Source organism: Nematolebias whitei, chromosome 1, assembly GCF_014905685.2.
Source record: "Nematolebias whitei isolate Nwh7 chromosome 1, NemWhi1, whole genome shotgun sequence".
In the NCBI taxonomy this organism is placed as follows: Eukaryota; Metazoa; Chordata; class Actinopteri; order Cyprinodontiformes; family Rivulidae; genus Nematolebias; species Nematolebias whitei.
The window spans coordinates 39,848,276-39,854,877 of NC_056498.1; positions in this window are offsets into that span (position 1 = coordinate 39,848,276).

The following is a 6,602-nucleotide window of genomic DNA, read 5'->3' on the forward strand; positions in this document are numbered from 1 at the left end:
GCAGGAGGTGGAACACATGGAGAGCCGGTGCAGGAAGTGCAACTTTCACACCAATGTGAAGAAGACGAAGGAGATGGTCGTGGACTTCAGAAGGAACAAACTGGGACCCAGTGTACACAATTTTGTTCCACCTCATGTACCACATGTGATGCAAACGATAATAAAGAATCTTGAATCCTTGAATGACTCCACCCACCCCCAACCAGACTGTAAAAACCTTTACCTTCAGGCCGGAGGTACAGAGGTGTGAAACCTCCAGATTCAGGAACGCATTCTTTCCATCAGACTCTTAAATAAATGAATGTTCCTTTTTGCACCATTTTGTCTTATCTGATGTGACATTTTACTTTGTTGGTCTCTTTAGTTTTCATTTATTTGAACATATTCTTCTCTGCTTGGAATTCATTGTGGACAGCAAAAAAATAATTTCATTGTTCAGGAAAACGTTTCCAGTTGTGCACATGACAATAAACACTTCGAGTCCTTGAATGCTGCTTTTAGCTGCCGAAGAGCAAATCTATTTTCGGGCAGCTCTATGTGGCCTGAATCTAAAGAAATCTTCACACAGGGTTGTACCTTTTAAAAGGAACTGGATGGGTATCTTGCTGATAGCAGTGTTTGTCGTTTTCGTCTCCTGTGAGCCGTTAGTGTGAGTCAGAGTGATGGGCTGACGGGGAAAATCCTCCATCACCAGCTGGACTGCATATAAACCTTCATTACTGCTTGAAGTGGGGCTGAACGACAAAGTGCAAGACTGCAAGAGGACAGGAAAAATATTTAGTAGGTAAAGAGAAAGCCATGGTTTTACTTAAACAAATACATTTCAAAAATAATTCACAAAAGGCTAAGCAGATAAATATAAAAATAAAGATGGTAGTCAGTTTCAGCTTAACATTGAAAAAAAAACAAACAGGCAGTTTAATGGATTTATTAACCTGGATATTGATTGTTGAAAACTTGTTATAACTAATTTGAATTTTGAGCTTCAGCTGAATTACCCTAAAAAATAAAACGCATCTTAATCCCCTTTCCTGTAAAGTCAAGCTGCTGAAAATGTAGATAAGTAAAATCACCAAAATATACATTCAATTTAAAGCCGTATAGAACACTATTACTAGAAATTCTGATATATATATTAATACATATTTTGGATTTATTGGGAATTTATGTTGAGAAAAAAAAAGAACGACCAAATTGTTGGACAACACCCTCCAGAGAAGCCGATTATTTTCAAAAGATTTTGGTCAGAATCAACTATAAAATTCATGAGGTCACAGGTAGTATCCTGCATTTAAAATAAAACATTTATGTAAATAACTGCCAAGTCGGGAACAAAGCTGTGGTTTGTCCAACATGCATTTAGCACAAAACGAATAATTAAATGAATAATTTCTGAATAAGTGACAGAGTCCTTGGGTTTGTGTGTTACAGTTTTAAAACTCAGTGTGTTGAACTCGTGTGGAGTCCCACTGACCTGTGAAGAAAAGCTAAATCGAATTGTGGTTAAGGATTGAGTCTTACTGCAACAAAAGCCTAAAATGAATAATGTTTAAACCTCAGTGAAAGTTCATTTTAAGCTGAGTCGTATTGCAATTAAAAGCTAAATCCAACTGTGATTAAGTGTTGATTCATGTTGCAATAAAAGTCTAATTTGGAGTTTAAAGCCTGAATCATATCGTGATGTATTGTTGTTTCCTGTTTGTGCATCTTAATGAACTGAATCCTGTCACAACAAGCTGGTGCTGGTGAACCCAGTGGTGCAGGCAAGTAGGCGAGGACTCAGGATAAATATAAAATAAAGAATTTATTAACAAACAAAAGAGCTGACAGGGCAGCAAAACAAACATGGATGATCAGGTGGTACTCACAGTAGTGATGGTAGTATGAAACAAAAGCTTCAAAACATGCTTCGAACCCTGCAGTAAAATTACATCCGAGCACTGCTTCGGAGCCTGTTATGGTGCGGAAAAAGTCATGTGACACGTGACGTCCGAAACACAAACTGTTTCGTTGTCGGAATGAATTGCTTGACTGGTTCGAGGTCCAAACAGCTGATTCCCTGGCACCGCCTTGTCTCGATTCTGACAGGTGACAGGTTGAGACAGTTTTGAATTGAGAGCTCAACACTATGAAACAGCTCTAAAATGTTTGCAATGTGTTGGAGAGTAGATGTGTTTCTGCTGTTAGTTGAAATTGAGTAATTATAGAGGCAGCCAAAAAAAGAGGTCGTTCTAACATGTGGGAACACTTCATCCTGCTCATGATAAGGTGGTTTTGGCATTTAAATGTCAAAAAAGTTATAGTAATGTTCAGCAGTGAAGATATTATCTAACCCATGTATTTAATATAATTACAGTAAAATGATGTATGTGATTTTAATAATCGTATATCAGTATGGGCTCAAATTAAATTTTTTATTTGCATTGGTGTATTTCTGCAGGTGCAGTGTTTGGTGTGTTCAACTGAATTGAAGCATCTTGATACCTCCTCTATGATTAGACACTTTAGCACCAAACACGGAGATGCTGGAGACGTCATTTCATTGATATTTTTAAGAATGATAAAGACTCGGACTCTGCCACAGTTACACAAGCACAATACCATTGCAACATTTTTATTAAATCTCTTCAATGCACATTTATCAATCTTTATTCAAAAACATGCAAGCATAAGTAAAATTTCAAGCCAGACAACATAGAAAGTTGATGAATTTTAAAAATCTGTTTCTTTACCAGAGTAAAGTAGTTTCTTTAACACTAGTCACTGAAGTTCTTTGGTGTGTGCCACTAAAAGCATAACGTCTAATTTGACAGCAGCGTTGCAAAATGCCACAAGAGGTCACTGTAACTGAAGCTTCAACAAATGAACCTATTTTTGACCCAACTGGTTCAATGCATCATAAAAGCTTCATTTGCTCATAACTCACAGAACAGACAGGTGGACAGAAGACAATGCCAGGACGAAGGGTAAGACAAACACACAGGCTTAATATAAATACTGATGAGGACTAACACACAACACCTGTCAGGTTCACATGTGTAAGGAATAGGGTAATTATGAGACACAAGGGAGCAGGACTGAGACTGGAAATCAGGCAGACACAAGACACGAACACGACACAAGATGGAGCCAGAGACCAAGGAAACACAAACCCTACAATCGTTGGCAGGTTTGAAGATGCATCATGTTGGCCACAGACCTGCAGCTGATTCTAATACAAGGATCTAATATGACATGAATTTACCACATTGTACTCACTGGTGAGATGCTGAGAACAGACGGGGGGGTGCAGGGGTTACACTCAAACAACACGTTACTTCCATATCTGCACATAACCTCGTCTCCATCGGGGTCAAAGGCCAACAGGTCAATATTTCTCTGACAGTTTGAAGGAAGCCTGAAAGAGGAAGAAAAAAATAATTAATTCACATAAAACGGAAAGTAACCCTTTTCTACCTTATTGTTGACATTTTACAGCTGCATTAGAATTGGTTTGGTTTCTGATTTAGACCATCTCTCATGGTTATTTAGGATATTTACTCAAACTGTGACTGCTCTAAATTATGACTGAAAATAATAAAATAATAAGTGCAGGTAACTTGTTCATCAATGTTTTCCTCTGTTTCTTGTTTGCAGTTTCCTGTAATTAACAAATTTCTGCTGTTCTTCTCACTTGAACCTATTTTACATTTGAACCTGTACTTAATTATTGGGAACTGCCTACAACACCTTTTATTATCCACCTGAAAAGGGTCTTGCTCTTCTATGAACTTTAATGCAGCCCAAGCTGCAATGTGTTTCCCCACAAATGTTATACCAAAGTGACTGGCTCGACACCGTGATGTGTGCTGTTATTTTTATTGGCATTTGAGTTACAATTTCAAATTAACTGCAAACAAAGACGCCATTTTTCTCGTTGAAAACACTGACACAACTCCAACAAAGTTAAGTCGGGTCCTCTGGATGGTTTCTTCTTGTTGAAACATTTTGTCTTTCAGCCAAAAGAGTTCTTCAGTCTGAGGAGCCGCAACAAACTCAGTCTTATAAATAGCACCTTCACGTAAAAGAACCCATCCAGAGCACCTGGCTTCACTCAGCTGGATTTTTTTTTTTACCTGAATTATTGCGGCCTTGTTTACACAAAAACAATTTCTGGTGAAAATGGAAGTGTTTTGTTACGTTTGTACTATTCATTTACACGAAAATAGCAAACGTTTTCTCTGACAACGGCACAATTTGAGAAGGGGTTCCAGAGTGCAATGGTTCAAAAACGTCCCGGTGTCCGTCATTGTGGAAACAGAAAAAAATAGATCTTTTCTGTCAGGGAATCCCTGCGCAGTATGACACAAAACACAACGGCTTCCTACAATCCACAGAAGAAACTATCGACAATAGCGGATACCAGAGCATTGTCTGTAGTGTTGTTTGTGCAACAGTTGAACCTCGTCATCTGTCCATAGAAACATTTTATACTCTGCCATATCGACCGTCTTAGCGTGTTTTTTTTTACGCATGCGCACTTAGAGTTTCAAGTTTCAAAGACTATATCACCTGCTAGTGGCGCGGTGGGGGAATTACACCTTTTCCACGTCTACCGTTGCTGTGTAAACAGAGATTGTAATTAGAACGTTTTCATGTAAATGTGTTAATAGAAATGGGGAAAATTTTCAGTTTTTATTTTTATTTATTACTGTCGTGTAAACAGGGCCTGAGCATGAACTTTGAGGTTTTGAACTGACAATTTTTTTCTGCCTCAGTGAGGTCACATGACCTCGAGTGGAGAGTTCTCTGAACAAAACTCAGTATGTCAGCGAACAAACTCTTCCTACTGTAATGTTTTGTATTTGTCTTATTAAAGACCATCGACACGCTTCACGAGCTCGGGTCTGTTTTATTGCATGCCCGTAACATGTACACTCTACTTACGTGACATCCCGTCTATTGTATGGCAAGCCCATGAGGACAATAATTATGACGGTTTACAATACAATATTGTAAATACAACACCTACCACTACATCTTTAAAGATACTCGTATCAAAACGTAGGCCTTTTTGTCATCTAAATTTTAAGATGGCCGCCACGTGGCAGTTCCCGTCAAAGTTTCTCCAGGAACTTTGCAGTTTGGATTAAATTACTCACTTTATGTTTTCACTGAAGTCTGTGCTGCAGCGAAGTTACTTTTCCTCATTTGACAGTCAAAAAGCCTCCTGTGAAAATATCCGTACTCTGGGATGTTTTTTTGCCTTGCAAACAAAGAGCATCCTGGGTCAACTCATTTTTCTTAGCTTTCTTAGGCGTTTTGTTTTCTTAGGAAATGCACTGAAAGCTGTCTCCTTAAACAAAACAACACCACTATAAATACCCAACATGTCTGTTTTCTTCAGAGAGCATCTCCTCCCTGAACAATAACCCAATCCTGATTTAGAACATCTTCAACTGGACTGAAGCTTGGATGTTAAATCACATGATCATATAAACAAAAATACTCTGATCTCCAATCAGTTTCACACCAAGTTGCACCGTCATGACCAAAAGGTCGCTCGTGTAAACTGACGAAAGCGACGACGACAACTCAGGAGGGAGACGAGGGAGAGTGATTTGCATGGGAGCTCAGCGCTGATTAAACAAAGCGACTCTTTGCAGTTTTATAACTTGTAACTGCAGTTTTCAGTTTGAGCTCCTCAAATGTGCTCACAAACAAGAAAATTAGTCCATTCTGCCCTTTTTTAAATATAAAACCCTTTTAATCCAGTGTTTTACTGGGCTGCAACTGTTTGAGACAAACTGTAAACAGGATTCATGAGGAAGTTTCTCAAAATGTTTTCAGCTCACTCACCTGTCGCAGAGATGCAATTTAATAAGGCCTCTAATAAATCCTGAGCCAGCATGTGATTGAAACACTCAAATTACCTGAAAACAGGGAAGACGGTGGTCTGTGGTGAAGTGTTGGGTTTGTTGATGTCAGACCGTTTCCTCAGTTCAACGCCCGTCACCGCCCTCCACGATAAAATACCATTCAGGTTAGATGGCCAGCTACCACTAGCCAGCCTAGATTGGAAGATATTGAGAAGTTTTCAGATGCTACACAGAATCTGATGTGCAAATCAAATCAAATTTATTTACATAGCACATTCAAAAAACAACAGTTGTTGGCCCAAGTGCTGCACAGGATGCAAATACTGAGAAGACGATACAGAAACAGGAGACCATAAAAACATAAAAGAATCAAAACGTCTAAAAATATAAAACGACAGCAAAACCAATAAAAAGAGGCAACAATATCATAATTATAATGATAAGCCAATTCTGATGTATTAAAAGTCAGTGAGCACAAATGTGTGTTAAGATGAGACTTAAAAGAGTTGACGCTTGTCTGATACAAAGGCTGCTTCCACAGTTCAGGAGCTAAACTTAAAAAGGCCCGATCACCTTCGTGGACCAGCCTGGACCTCAACAGCAAATCACTGAATCTTAGAGATCTGGAGGGCGCATAAAGCACCAGGAGGTCAGCCAGGTCTTTAGGAGTCTGGCCTTTCAGGGTCTTATAGGTCATCAATAAAACTTAAAAATCAATCCTAAAACGAACAGAGAGCCCGATGA